General features: G+C 39.5%; 1 protein-coding gene and 1 pseudogene across 1 annotated transcript in view; both read right to left on the reverse strand.

The window, feature by feature from the left end:
* Positions 1–15002, reverse strand: part of ASCC1 (activating signal cointegrator 1 complex subunit 1) — a 102867-nt gene that overhangs the window by 13805 nt on the left and 74060 nt on the right. The window lies entirely within an intron of this gene.
* Positions 9647–10425, reverse strand: LOC118632229 (annotated as a pseudogene).

The raw sequence follows: 15002 nt of genomic DNA on the forward strand, positions 1-15002 counted from the left end.
CCCTAAGCCTGTGACCACCAGCCCTATAGGCCGGCACCCTTTTGGAAAGAATACAGGTAATGCTTCTGTGGATCAATTCTTTCCCTCAGAAGAATGCCTCTTAATGTTCATTACAGTATGTTCCCACTCCTATTTTTTTTCCCCCACTCCTATTTTTGATTTGGTCATCTTCCCTTAGGTATTATTCGTAATTGTTCCTCAAACAACTGCAACAGATAAGCATTTGATTTGTGTATTATATATTAGAAAGAGAGTGTAAGTCAGCAAAAAGGAATTCCTGAGGGGGAGCAATGGGGACAGCCACAGAGATTATTTCTTCTTGGCCTAGGGGTCTCTAGGCACGTGGCTTTAGGGAGACTTGGCATAAAGGGGTCAACTATTATGCCAAGCAACAAATCCAGAAAAAGAAGAAAGTGAGAGAGGAGAAAATGAGGTCATCAGGCTCAGTTCATCTCTACTCCAACTTCTCCAACAGGAGAACAGCATCTAGACATTAAAGAGCAAATCAGATGCCCCTCAGCAATGTCGGGCAATAGCAAGAGTATAAACACATGTAAATAACAGCTAGCCAAATAATACCTGGGTGTGTAATGGTTCCTTGGAAGATTGGAGAGGCTGCCACATGTTAGCTTGGATTTTCATCTAAGTCATTTTATTAAACAAGACATGAAATACTTGATCCTCTGTCAGGACCAGAGGGAACCTGCCTTCAGTAGCACCACTGCAGCATTATATACAACACACACTTGTCTCTAACTTACTCAGACGGTCTCCTTCCCCTCTGCAAAGGTGTGAGTTAGAGTCTAATAAGCCAAAGGCCTTGGAAGGGAGTGAGGATTATTCCCCTATACAATTTAAGAAATTGGTATCAATGTTTTAACCTACAACTGAGGGAGCAAACTTTGAATTCCAGTTCTGGTTGACTTATATCCTGTTTTGTTTTTGTTTTTCACTTTTAATTTGCAAAAGTAATGTGGACATTTGATCATTAATTTGAAAATGGTTTCATGACTGGGATATGGAAAACAGGACATCACTTCTTAAGAAGTCATCACAGTTTCATGGCATAGTGGGCTCTACTCTCATTTCTGTTATCTCTTTCCACCAATGTCCTCTGTTTGGACACAGTCCTCTAACACTTAGACACCGTTGGCACCAAGCCACCCAATTTAACATGATTTCACTTAAACAAGCTGCTTCAAAGATGACAGTACCCTGTCACCCTCTCTGGGTGCAGGTTTACATTCTATTCTTGGTTTGTTCACACTATAGCTAAAAATACACAATGGAGTATATACATACAATGGAATATTATTCAGCCTTTAAAATAAATGAAATCCTGATATGTGGTACGTGCTGTAACATAAATGAATCTTGCAAACATGTAACTGCAATAAGCAAAAAAACCAAAAGGACATATATTGTACGATTCCACATACATGAGGTACCTAGAGTAGTCAAATTCATGGGGACAGAAAGTAGAATGGTGGTTGCCAAGGGCTGAGCAGAGAGGAGAAAATGAAGATATTGTTTAACAGTACAGAATTTCAGTTTGGGAAGAAAAGGTTCTGGAGATGGCTAGTGGTGCTGGATGCACAACAATGTGAATGTACTTAATGCCACTGAATAGTATATTTTAAAATGATTACCTATACTTTACAACTAAAATAACCCACAATGAACCCAAAGTAAACCATAACCCAACTCACTTCATTTGTGAACTACACACAAAATGATATGACTCGCCCTGGCCAGGTAGCTCAGATGATTAGAGTTGTCCTGATATGCCAAGGTTGAGGGTTCGAGCTCTGGTTAGGGCACATACAAGAATCAATCAATGCACCTAGCTGGTTTGGCTCAATAGTTAAAGCATCAGCCCGCAGACCACACAGGCCCAGGTTTGGTTCCCGCTAAGGGCATGTACATACCTCGGTTGCAGTTTGTCCCTGGCCCCGGTTGGGGTCGTGTGGAAGGCAACCACTCAATGTGTCTCTGTCACGTCAATGTTTCTCTCTCTCTTCCTCCTTCTCTCCCTCCTGCTCTATCCTGAAGACAAAAGCAAAAATGTCCTTGGACGAGGATTAAAAAAAAAAGAATCAACCAATGAATGCATAAATGAGCAAACAATAAATTGATGTTTTTCTCCCTTTTTTTTCCCTCTCTATCTACCTCTCTCTCCCCACCCCTTCCTCTCTCTCTCTCTCTCTCTCTCTCTCTCTCTCAAATCAATAAACAAAAATTTAGGGAGGAAATTACATGACTGGACCCTAAGAAATGAATACCTAAAAGAGATTAATATTTCCCACAATAAGAACAGATGAGAGTTCATAGGAATGGCATTAAAGGGACCAAAGACAACTAAATATTTATTCTCCCTCTCCCAAATACACCAAGAATCTAGCTTGGTGTTTTATATTTAGTAGGTATTCAATGAAATACTTATTTTTCATCCTAATAAGAACCAGAAATAATTTTAAGAAAAGTAATTTTAATCTCTTAATTTTTTCCCACTCTCATTGTCTTTGCCAAACCATGGCCTATTTCTTGTCACTGTGTAGGTTAGACCAACCCTTCAAATGCATCCTTCCCTGCCTGAGCCAACACAACACTTGGAAGTATTCCAGGACCACTGCAAAGATGAATAACCAAATAAACATAAATTCAAAAGACAGTGAAGGAAGAAAAAACAGTGTATGAACAGACAGCAACAGTCCAGAAAAGGTGCTTATTTCAGAATGGATGTTGACTTTGTCAAAAATCAGCCAACTGCTCACTTTCCAGTTTCATTTTAAGGATGGTTTCACCTCACTGATAATCATATGTCTGGTTGCCTTCATTAGTGTTTTAAGACTTCACTTTCCAGGCAAAGTGACACACAAAACAAATTCTGAGGATAAGTTTTGGTGAAATCTTTCTTGGATTTAAATCTTCCTCCCACCCCATTCTAACCTAATAGCCTAAAATAAGAAGGTACAAAACCAAACTGAAACATTTCAAACTTCACTTTTTAAAATATATCTGATGTACCTGGCTGGTGCGGCTCAGTGGTTGAGCATCGGCCCATGCACCAAGAGGTTGCCAGTTTGATTCCCAGTCAGGGCACATGCCCAGGTTGTGGGCCAGATCTCCACACAGGAGGTGGCCAATCGATGTTCTCTCTCATTAATGTTTCTTTCTCTCTCCCTCTCCCTTCCTCTCTCTGTAACATCAATAAAGAAAAAAAAATTTTTTAATTTAAATATATCTGATGCACTAAGACACCTGCCAGAAGTCTTTCAGATCTTTTTTTTTTTTTTTTTTTTAATCCTCAACCGAGGACATTTTTCCATTTTTTGTACAGATAGAGTGGGAGGGAGAGAGAGGAAGGGAGAGAGAGCGAGAAACATCGACGTGAAGGGACACATCGAGTGGCTGCCACCCGCACGACCAACCAGGGCCGGGGACAAACTGCAACCGAGGTACATGCCCTTAGCGGGAACCGAACCCGGGTCTCTCCGGACCGCAGGCTGACGCTCTACCCGCTGAGCCAAACTGGCCAGGGCTCAGATCTTTTAACATATATATGTTATTTCTATTATTATCAAAATATAAAAAGCCCCTAATAATTTCCTAATAATAATTTTCATGAGTTTTGTTTTACAATTGTCAAGAATGGAGGTAGAGCCATATTTTACTGCTAATATGCAAAGTAACACTGGCCATATTTTGGCAAAATGTCACAGGTTCCTTCCTAAACTCCACTTTTTTTCTGATATTCATGCTAATTATGAAATTAGCACAATTTACATACAAGTTCAGTATTCTTTATTTTTCATTCAATAATTTTTATTAATACATTCTATAATAAGGCATAAATGAAACTGCAAAAGAAATCACTGTTCATGTCTCAAGTTAATTAGTACATACCACAGAGAAGAACAAATTAGTTTTGGATGTATTTTAAAATAAAAGAAAGTTAAACTTAAATTCAAGCTCATTATCCATATCAGCTGAATTTGCTATGTAGTAAAAAAATTGCAATCAAATTTAATTGAAAAATCAACCTCACTTATTAATGGAGGATTATGAATATGAGCTATAGGTATATTTAATTTGGAGATTTCTTTTTTCTTGGATTTAGTAAACTCATTTTTAAAAAGAAATAAACATTTGTTAATAAACATAAACATTCAAGTAAACAGAAATTCAGTAGCCTTGACAACTGTTGTTAAATATTTATGACAAAATTAGCAAAACCTGAGGATCTATTAAATATGAGCATTATATCTAATCATAAAGCAGAAAGTTGCACCCTGGTCGGTTTGGCTCAGCAGTTGGGGCATCAGCCCTCGGACCAAAGAGTCGCGGGTTCAGTTCCAGTCAAGGGCACGTACCTTGGTTGCAGTTCGGTCCGTGGCCCTGGTTGGGGTCCTTTGGGAGGCAACCAATCGATGTGTCTCTCTTACATTGATGTCTGTTTCTCTCTCCCTCAACCCCGCCCCACTCCATCTAAAGATAAATGGCAAAATGTCCTAGGATGAGGATTAAAAACAAAACAACACAACACAACAGGAAGCTGTGTTGGGTAAAATAAAAGAAAGTTACACTAAACTCTAACCTTTAAGGCAGGGGTCAGGAAACTTTTTCCATAAAGGGCCAGGTGACCACATGATCTCCATGACAACTACCCAATTCCAGCACTGGAGTGCAAAAGCAGTCAGTGTGTAAACAAATGATAGCTGTGTGCCAATAAAATTTTACTTATGAACCCTTACATTTAAATTTCACATAATTTGTATGTCATGAAATATTACTCACCTTTTAATTATTTTCAACCTTTAAAAACAATATAAAAACCACCCTGGCCAGTGTGGAGCAGTTGGTGGAGTATTGTCCAGTGCACCAAAAGGTTGCCAGTTGAATTACCTCCAGGTCAGGGCACATGCTGGGTTTGCAGACTTGATCCCCCAGTGGAAAGCAGGAGGCAGCTGATCAATGCTTCACTCTCACATTGATGTTTCTCTCTCTGTCCCTCTCCCTTCCTTTCTCTCTAAAAATCAATTAAAATATTTATTTATTTATTTTTTAAATCCTCACCACAGGATACTTTTTCCTTTTATCTTCAGATACAGTGGGAGGTGGAGAGAGAGAGAGACACACATTGACTGGTTGCCCCCCACACGACCCGACCAGGGCTGGGGACCAAACTGAAACCAAAGTACCTGCCCTTGACTGGAATCGAACCCACAACTCTTTGGTCTGAGGGCCAACACTATAACCACTGAGCCAAATCAGCCAATTAAAATATTTAGAAAAAATATATTAAATAATATGTGTGTTTGTGGGTGTATATATCTATATATCTATATACCTATATAGAGAGATATATACCATTCGTAGTTTGAAGGCCATACACAAAACAGGTGGCAGGCCGCCTGGCCGGTGTGTACACAAGGGGTCGCCAGTTTGATTCCTGGTCAGGACACGTGCTGAGGTTGTGGGCCCGATCCCCAGTGGGGGCATGCAGGAGGCAGCCAATCGATGTTCTCTCTCATTGATGTGTCTATCTCTCTCTCTCCCTTCCTCCCTCTCTCTCTCTAAAATCAATAAAGAAAAAACAATTTTTTAAAAATAGGTGGCAGGCCATATTTGAGTTTACAATCTCAAGTATGGGGCAAAAAATATCCCCTTTGACAAACAGAAAATGTTTTTCTTTTCCTCTCCTAAAATCTGATTTCTACGGAAAACAGTTTTAGTTTGTCATCCAAAAAACGTCCTCAGTGCTTGTCCACACAAGACACGTTGCCCAGCACTGAGAGCACGTAACAGGTCTCTGCAAAATCAAAGCAAAGAGAAGAGGGAAGGAGCTGAGAGGTAGGCAAGCACCAGTGAAGGGATGGTCCTTACCATTATAGAGAGGTTGGACTTTAAAGAACAGGTACCACTGGCTGGTGTCGTTCAGTGGCTGGGTGTCGACCATGTACCAAGAGGTCGCCGGTTCAATTCCTGGTCATGGCACATGCCCAGGTTGTGGACCCGACTCCCAGTGGGGGGCATGCAGGAGACGACCAAACAATGTTCTCTCTCATCGATGTTTCTATCTCTCTCTTCCTCGCTCTCTAAAATCAATAAAGAAAAACAATTTAAAGAAAGAATGGGTACCATTTGGAAAGAACAAGATCACAATAAAAGAAAAACACAGAGCCCGGCCAGTGTGGTTCAGTGGATTGAGCATCATCCCATGGAATGAGAGGTCCCGCTTCAATTCCCAGTCAGGGCACATGCCCGGGTTTCAGGCTTAATTCCCAGTGGGGGACATGCAGGAGGCAGCCAATCGATGTAAGTTTCTATCTCCCTCTTCCTTCCTCTCTCTCTAAAAATCAATTTAAAAAAAAGCAACACAGAGATAAAAACAATACCATAGGGAGTGGTCACATAAAACAACAAATTTTTAAAAAGTAGATCCAGAAGCAGGAAAAAACCCAGGAGAGACAACTGCCATCAAAGCCAAGAAAATATTTGAAGGAGAAGAGGGTTTAATACTCTCAATGTAGTAACTAGGAAAAAATAAAAGTAGGTCAAAGTTCTGAACAAATGGGGGATACCAGTGACTTTTTACAGTGCTGTTTCAGTACAATGATAGGGGTAAGAGATAGATTTCAGGGAATTTAATAGGGAATAGTTTGAAAGGGATGATGGTAGGAAGAATGGCTTTACAAAGAAATGGACTCTCATTTCTTTAAACAAAACAAAAAGCACTGTAATGAAAGATGCACCTATCTTCTTAGTAACTTGTTCTAATATGAGACATTCTAGTCAGGAAGTTGTTTTACACACACACACACACACACACACACACACACACACACATACAGTTACTCTTTGAAATCAAATGTGACCCAGTGATCCCACTTCTAGGAATATACCCTAAGAAGCCTGAAACACGAACCAGAAAGAATATATGTACCCCCATGTTCATAGTAGCACTATTTACAATAGCTAAGATCAGGAAACAGCCCAACTGTCCATCAGTAGACAAATGGATAAAAAAGCTGTACACAATGGAGTACTTATGCAGCTGTAAGAAAGATCTCTTATCCTTTGAGACGACATGGAGGGACCTGGAGAGCATTATCCTAAGTGAAAACAAGCCAAGCAGAGAAAGACAAATATCACATGATCTCACTTATTTGTGAAATATAATGAACACAACCGTCTGAGGAACAAGGTAGTCCCAAAGACGTGGAAGTGGGGTACAGACTGACAATCCTCAGAAGAGGAATGTGTAGATAAACCACAGAACTTATATGCATGTATGCATGAACAATGGACAAGGACAACAAAGCTGGGGACAGGGCGGGGAGGGTGGGGTAGGAGGTATTGGGGGAAAAAGGAGAAACATCTGGCCCTGGCCGGTTTGGCTCAGCGGTTAGAGCGTCGGCCTGCGGTCCTGAGAGACCTGGGTTCGGTTCCCGCTAAGGGCGCACGTACCTCGGTTGCAGTTTGTCCCTGGCCCTGGTTGGTTGTGCGGGTGGCAGCCGCTCGGTGTGTTCCTTTCACATTGATGTTTCTCTCTCTCTGTTCCGCTCTCTCTCTCCCACTCTACCTGAACAAAAAAATGGAAAAATGTCCTCGGGTGAGGATTAAAAAAAGAAAAAAGAAAAAAAGAAAAAGGAGAAACATCTGTAACAAAAATAAATTAATTCAATAAAAAAAATAAAAACAAAAACAACAAAAAAAACAAATGGCCCAATTTTTGTAGTAAGATCAGCAGTTAATAAAACTTGCATCTAACCCTAAACACTAGAACCAAACACAGCTAAGACGTCAACAAATTTCTCTGGAAAGTGATTGTTAAAAAATATACACACACAGCCCTGGCCGGTTTGGCTCAGTGGTTAGAGCGTCGGCCTGCGGTCCGGAGAGACCCGGGTTCGGTTCCCGCTAAGGGCACGTACTTCGGTTGCAGTTTGTCCCCGGCCCTGGTTGGTCGTGCGGGTGGCAGCCACTCGATGTGTCCCTTCACGTCGATGTTTCTCTCTCTCTCTCCCTTCCTCTCTCTCTCCCTCCCACTCTATCTGTACAAAAAAATGGAAAATATCCTCGGGTGAGGATAAAAAAAAAATATATATATATATATATATATATATATACACACACACACACACACACACACAGAACAAATGGTTGGTGTCCTATTCCCCTCCTAGGTACATGTCTGTCTTTCCTTCTTTCTTTTTAAATTTTTTTATTTTTATTTTTTTATTTTGACATAGTTGCAAACTTACAGAAGAGTTACAAGAATAGTAAAAAGAATTCCTAAGTAACCTTGTATCTTTTCTTTTTTAAATAACTTACTTTAAGAAAAACATTTTTTAGCTTAATTTCCTTGGTTTTGTTCTTTGTAATATGCATACTGCCAACCAGTAGTCCCATAATTTGGTCACAAGTTACAGGAAAGAAAAGTATAGCCCTGGCCGGGGTGGCTCAGTTGCCTGGGTGTCATCCTGTGCACTGAAAGGTTGCCGGTTTGACTCCCGGTCAGGGCTCATGTCTGGATTGGGGGCTGGAGGCAGCTGATTGATGTTTTGCTATCAAAATGATGTTTCTCTCTCTCTAAAAATCAATTTTTAAAAGTCTTTTTAAAAGAAGTATAATATAATATCACTTAACAAAATTCCTGTTATTCATTTGGCTTCTTTTTTTTTTTACTTTTTTTCTTTATTGATTTTAGAGAGAGAGCGAGAAAGGGAGAGGGGAGAGAGAGATAGAAACACTGATGAGAGAGAACATCGACTGGCCGCCTCCTGCATGCCCCCCGCTTGGGATTGGGCCCACAACCTGAGCATGTGCCCAGACTGGGAATCAAACCAGAGGACCTCTTGGTTCATGGGTTGACGCTCAACCACTGAGCCACACCAGCCGGACTCATTTGGCTTATTTAACCTGCAGTTTGATGTCCTTCATCAGCTCTGACCCATTCTCTTTCTTCTCTCCTTCTGGGACTCCAATTAAATGTATTTTAGATCGTCTTATTGTATCCCATGCGTCTCTTATTCTCTCATCTGTAATTTTTATTCCCTTTGTGCATGCCACATTCTGAGTCATTTCTTCTGACCCAACTCCCAGTTCACTAGTCCCCTCTTCATCTTAATTTCAGTTACTGCATGTTACAGTTCTAGCATTTCTATTTGGTTTTTCCTCAAAACTGCTACATCACCTTTCTTTTGTAATAGTTCCTAATTACCTGATAAGAATTTTAAGCTTAGCTTTTATTTTTCTTTTAAATCCTCACTGGAGGACATTTTTGCATTCATCCTCAGATAGAACAGGAGGGAGAGAGGGAGGAAGAGAGACAGAAAAACATCTATGAGAGAGAGAGACACATCGAGTGGTTGCCAACCAACAACCCCAACTGGGGTGGGGGACAAATTGTAACCAAGGTATGTGCCCTTAGTAGTAACCGAACCTGGGACTCTCTGGTCCGAGGGCTGACGCTCTGATTGCTGAGCCAAACAGCCAGGGTTTAGCTTTTATTTGTTTAAACATAATAAGTATAGTTGTTTTTGCCTAAGCCTAATCATTCTCCTGTTTTTATGAGTTTTGTTATTTATTTATATTTTGGTTGTCAAATGGTCTTCAATTGAAACATTTTCCTTTGTAGCTCTTAACTAGCTGGGCATTACACAGCACCGCTGTTGATGTCATGAGGGTGATGGCCAAAAACACTGCAGCCCACACAGACTGGGCAGTCCCCAGGATCTCCTTAATGGTTCCAGAGAGTTCTCTAGCTAAAGATCGGTGCCGCGCCCTGGCCGGTTTTGCTCAGTGGTTAGAGCGTCGGCCTGCAGTCCAGAGAGACCCGGGTTCGGTTTCCGCTAAGGGCACGTACCTCGATTGCAGTATGTCCCCGGCCCTGGTCGGTCGTGCAGGTGGCAGCCACTCGATGTGTCCCTTTCATGTCGATGTTTCTCTCTGTCTCTTTCTTCCTCTCTCTCCCTCCCACTCTACCTGAACAAAAAATGGAAAAATGTCCTCGGGTGAGGATAAAAAAATAAAAAAATAAAATAAATAAAGATCGGTGCCGCATCTGTCGGGCAATGTTGACAATCTCATCAAAAGTGCTATTTCCACTGTACTTAATGTTCTTGCATCTTTCTGTGTCATGGTGGTTCTTTGAGGGCTTTGATAACCAGGGCGGAGGCAGAAGGCCTCCCTCAGTCTGCTGTCTGCTCTGAATGGTCAGTTTCACCGCACTCCTCAGACGCTTCCAATCACTGGTTTGCTTTGTCGATGTCATCACTGACCTTTTTTAGGAGACAGGCCCAGGGGGCCGATCTTGGGGGCCAGGGCAGACGTGGCACCGACTTTCTCACCAGTGCACCTCAGGTATACGACTTTGATCTCCTTGGCGTCGAACTTCGGCGGCATGGTGGAGGCGGCTGGTGTCAGATGAACCCGGATTCGGGACGACCGAAGAAGCGTTGCACCCAAGCCTCCTCCAAGCCGAAAGGCCCGAAAACCCTTCAGCGACGCTGGATAGGCAGGAAAGCGCCTGTTTTTATGAGTTTTGGATGTTTCTCTGCTTATGGGGAGTGGTTTCCATATATGCCTAACTATCTTTGACTGTGTGCTGGCCATGTTCGGGGGAGAAGTTCCCTGGAGGAATATTTCTAGACAAAGGGTGATGAAACTTGCTTCCAAAGGGGATTTTTCTTTGCTACTGCCTAGTACCTGCTACTACCAGTCCAGAGATTCCTTCAGTCAAGGTCTATTTTCTTCTTTTAGAACCTTAATAGTTAACTTTTGCAATGCCTGAGGATCATCTTTGTCATATTTCCCTCTTTTCACCTTTGCCAGAGATTTCCTTCAGTTTATCTTCCTTAGTTGAATTACATATTTGTTAGTATGTATATATGTAATTTCTATGGACTCTCTTAATCTCTAATTGACATTTTTCACATCTTATTTTTATTTTCCAAATGAAACACTTCAGAAAATTGTACGTTTGCTCCTCTAACAAGTTGCATACTTCACATGGCTGTCAAGGATAATATGTCTGTTTTCAATGCTAAAGATAAGTGCTATTACAGTAGTCGAAGTGAACTGAATTTAGTGTCAACCTGATTAGTGATTTTACTTAAGTTAAATTTTCAAGTTATAGAAATATCAGGTAGTAAAAATGACACCATAGCTATGGTGGTAATGAGCAATAGTAGCTTTATGGCACATTCAATTTGCTGTTATTTATCCTGATACAATAGTGCAATAGAACATTCAGTGATAGACTCTCAAGAAAAGGCTTTCTGAAAAAGTTGAGTTAAAAAAATTTTTTTCTAAAGAAGAACAAGAAGAAGTAATGTTCGGGAACAGTATATAACATGACTCACTACTGAACTGGATAGTACAAACACAATGTTTTTTCCTTAGAAATAATGTTTTCTAAAACACTAGTCTTCCTTTGTAGACATTAATATCTTTTCTTAAAAAATTACTACATAGTTCTCAATCTCTTCCCTAGAAAAATAATACTCTTCTAATACTTTTAAATACTCTTCTAACACTTCAAAATAAAGAAATTATTCAAATCAAGCCTCTTCACTGAGATTGTTTAAGAAATTAATTATGCCTTTGTTACCTTAGGATAAACAGACTAAAGAGTTGGCCAGGGAGGGACATGGGAGGCATGTCCTACTTTTTTACCTTGGTAGTAGTTACATTGTTCACTGTATGATTATTTAACAGTACATGTTTATGTTTGTGTGTGTGTGTGTGAGTGTGTATCTCTCACTAAAAAAGAACAAATAGTATGTATTTTTAAACAGCTTCCTTTACAGAAACTTCTCTAAGTAAAGCAAACTAAATAAAAATCTAATAGAAATTTATTCACTCTAACTGTCCCTTTTAAAGACTTTAAGGAACAGAGATGGAAAAAAGCAAAAATAAATGAAATACTTGCCTTACTCTTATTTACATCTTTCAAGAAAAGTCTTAATGTGGCTAGATACACTTAAATCATGTTTTCTAGTAAAGCATTAAAATTAATACCATTTAATACGGAAATTCCCTCTTTTTCTAAGTTTAAAGATTATTATATATAAAGTGTAAAAGACACAGATTCATTTCCTTTTTATTTGGCTTATATTTTCCAGGACTTTTAAGTGTTTAAAGAAATGGCACTTCCATGGTGTCCTTTATTTTGGACCTATAGTACTTTCTATTCCTTCCCAAATATATGACTATGCCTTTATTTGTACCAAACCATCTCCTCTGGTGACTACAACAGAGGGCTCCAATGTCTCCTCTTCATTCTGCAGTTAGAGCGATGCTTTTGAGCGGTTAATACTGTACCCCTATTCAATCTGCTGAGAGGACACTCTTGGAATACTGATTCTATTGCTTAAGGCCATTTCATAAGTCCCCCAAACAGACTGCCATTAAGACCATTTCTCTCTCGAGGAGCTGGCAGTTAATGACCATTATACTTCTAGCTAGCAAGGGAGCAGTTACTTCCTGGCCGTGTGTCTTTAGGTCAGCATAATTTTATCATTGTCTACGGATAAACAAATAGTATTTTAGTCTGTATCTCTTAGATTAGAAATGGAAACGCTCTAAGGGAACACTATTTTAGTAATTTGGCTTAGTTTTTTTTCACTCAAACATCCTCCTTTCAGAGCTATCTGTCAATCTTCTATAAAAACCACCATAACTAAATATGTTTGTTCCTTTTCTGGTTTGAAAAACACAGAAGAATGATTCTTTAATTTTCAGCTCTTCTTTCAAAGACCTTTTTAGGGTAAGAAAAGTCTTATTTTAACTAGAAACAACCAGATACTAGTTTATTACACCTGCAACAACTCTCAAAAGAACTGTACAAAAGAAAAATGTGGCTTCCTCTTCCAAAAGTTATTAGAGCTTTTCTGTTTTTTTCTTATTTAGGCACTCAGAATACATAATATTGCATCGAGCCAAAAAGACCAATTCTCTTTATGGAGGAGAATAGCAATTGGCTATTACTCATTCAAGTCAATGAGCAATGACTTGCTTTCTCCTTCTGTTTCTCTTTGAATAGTAGATGAAGTTGATTCTTTTCCAAGGCTACTTCCCCCATCACCAGCATTCCTGACCATTGACCTATGTAGCTCTTAATATGCTGTACACACATTAACTGCAGTATTTAATTGCAACTGAATTCAACCTTAACAACCAATGTAGTTAACCTTTCTGTTTACTCCAAGTCAGTTCCAATCTTGTTAGTGGAATCAATTTTTCCCCCTTTCTAAACATAACAATTTTATCTGGTACAAAAACTATATATATATATATAATCCATTGGTTTTTTAAAAAATATGTTTTTATTGATTTTAGAGAGAAGAAGGGAGAGGGAGAGAGAGAAACATTGATAAGAGAGAAACGTTAATTGGCTGCCTCCTGCACATCCCCTCCTGGGGATCAAGCCCACAACTCAGGTATGTGCCCTGACCAGGAAAAGAACTGATGACCTTTTGGTGCATGGGACAATGCTCAACCAACTGAGCCACACCAGCTGGGCATATAATCCATTGGTTTTAGATTTTTCCCCAAGAGTTTCAGGCACCATGTTCTATTAGAGAAAGACATGTCCATTCATGGTAATTCCAAAAGGTGGGCTGCTATAACTACTGTACAAATGCAGTTATTGCCTCTTATGTATTTGGGAGTAATTACTGGAGGCATCGTATGTCACCTTTATTCTCAAAAAAAGTTAATTTCTTTGATTAAACACAGGTGAAAGATTATCTTTATATTTTCTGGAATAAAATATTATAAACTATACCAAAAGATGCTTTGTTATAACTATCTGTATTCAAAGGTACTCCTCCATATTCATAACTTGCTCCCATCATTTTGTATTGTAATTGCCTATTAACCATCTGTACCCCTTCAAAGACAGGAAGCTCCTGGAAGGTAGGGATTATATCATAATGACTGTTTTATCTGCAGGGCACATGGTCTGGCAGATGGTACACAATAAGTATGTTCAATAATCAGCTCAAAAGTCCAATTCTTAATTAGGCACAATTTTAGACTAACTGACACACCAATTGCCCCAACAGTTATGAAACAAGTTTTAATCAGACATTATCACAGTTCAAATAGATATGCCCAATTTCAAATATCTAATGATCTCTACCTAAACAATGAGTATCTTTATGGGAGGCAGCAGAAACAATTTTCATTTGTGAGTTTTGAATTTTTGTTGTGATTCAGACTACTAACTAGCAGATCACTTTCACAGATCACTTTAACCACACAGGATCTTGTGTCCTTAGAAATTAAAATGTGGAATGGGATTAATAAATGATCTCCAAGTACCCAAACAGATCCAGCTCTAAAACTGATTCCGCATGAACCAATAAGGGTACTACAGCTAAAGCTATAAGCCCTTGAAAACACTAGAGGGAGCTACACTCATGTCATCAATGGGCTGGTTAGGGAGATTTCAAGGCAAAGCATCCTTAAATGGAAAACTAACTTAACAAAACGGGAGATATTAAATATCAAGTGAGAGCTCCATAATGTTCATAGAACCACCCCACGCACAGGCTCTCTGCTGGCACCTCCCTCTTACAGATATCAAAGCACCTCACATCAACACATCTTCTGGGCTTTAATTCTAATTGCAAAAGAAGCGATTTGATTTGAGTCATTTATACAGATTTCTTTTCCCATACAGTCTGTTTTCATTCTTAATCAAATTAACAACAACAACAACAACAAAAGTAATTAATTAGACTACTGACAAGTCTCCAAGAAAATTATTGGAAGAGAAAGATTCATATCACACTGAAACTGTGGCCTGGAAAAATCAGTAGTTAATTGCAACTAAATTCATCAGCAGCCTGTCACTCAAACCCAAAGCGACCACAGCTACTTTGAAAACAAGAAAAATATTCAAAAAAGAGAAAGATACAATATAAGGAGAAGAAGGAATCAACATAGCTCTGCAATGTTGGGGCTGGAATGTAAGCCTAAGTGAATGC

The sequence above is a fragment of the Molossus molossus genome, unplaced genomic scaffold (assembly GCF_014108415.1).
Source record: "Molossus molossus isolate mMolMol1 unplaced genomic scaffold, mMolMol1.p scaffold_m16_p_17, whole genome shotgun sequence".
Classification (NCBI taxonomy): Eukaryota; Metazoa; Chordata; class Mammalia; order Chiroptera; family Molossidae; genus Molossus; species Molossus molossus.